This window comes from Dipodomys ordii, unplaced genomic scaffold (genome assembly GCF_000151885.1).
Source record: "Dipodomys ordii isolate 6190 unplaced genomic scaffold, Dord_2.0 Scaffold12, whole genome shotgun sequence".
Taxonomy (NCBI): Eukaryota; Metazoa; Chordata; class Mammalia; order Rodentia; family Heteromyidae; genus Dipodomys; species Dipodomys ordii.
Genome location: NW_012267228.1, coordinates 20192809 through 20193440, shown reverse-complemented (window position 1 = coordinate 20193440; position 632 = coordinate 20192809).

Sequence of the window (632 nt, the reverse complement as noted above, 5' to 3'; positions counted from 1 at the left end):
AAGTTATCTCCCTTGGATGGCATATTCCTTTTACTTAGTTTCTTCTTTAAGAAAAGAGCATGATTATCATTTCTACCTGGAAGTCAACTTGCCTCTGCCCATGTCTTTAAAGGATGTCTTTGCACAAAATATCCCTGTAACTGGTCTTTGCAGGAAATTCTAGAACTATCTGAAAAGGCCCTTCTCTAGATAAGACCTTCTCTAGAAAAGACCTTCCGTAGAAAGGAAGGAACTTAGTTGAGAGAATCATCATAGAGCACACAAGCCTCCTACCTGAGGGGTTTATGCGAATTTCAGGGTAGACAAGACCTCCCCCCACCCCACTAAGAGAACAGGCAGGACTCCTCAAAGATTAGGCAATCTCACCCTGGGTATAGGTGACTGGACAAACCTGGAGAAACCCAGGCACCCCACATCCTTAGCGGCCAAGTAAGTTCTCCTTGCCGGTCCTGGGGTTTCCTAGGGTTTAGAACATGCATAGAGATTTTGGAGTTAAAATTTTATATTCTTACGATTTCAATCTCCCCTCAGAGAACTGCAGCCAGAACGACATAGCATTTAAATTCCCCCTAGCTTCCTCGTCCCCCACCCTCCCCTCCCCTGGCTGTGTCTTCCCAGACTGGGGGGGGGGG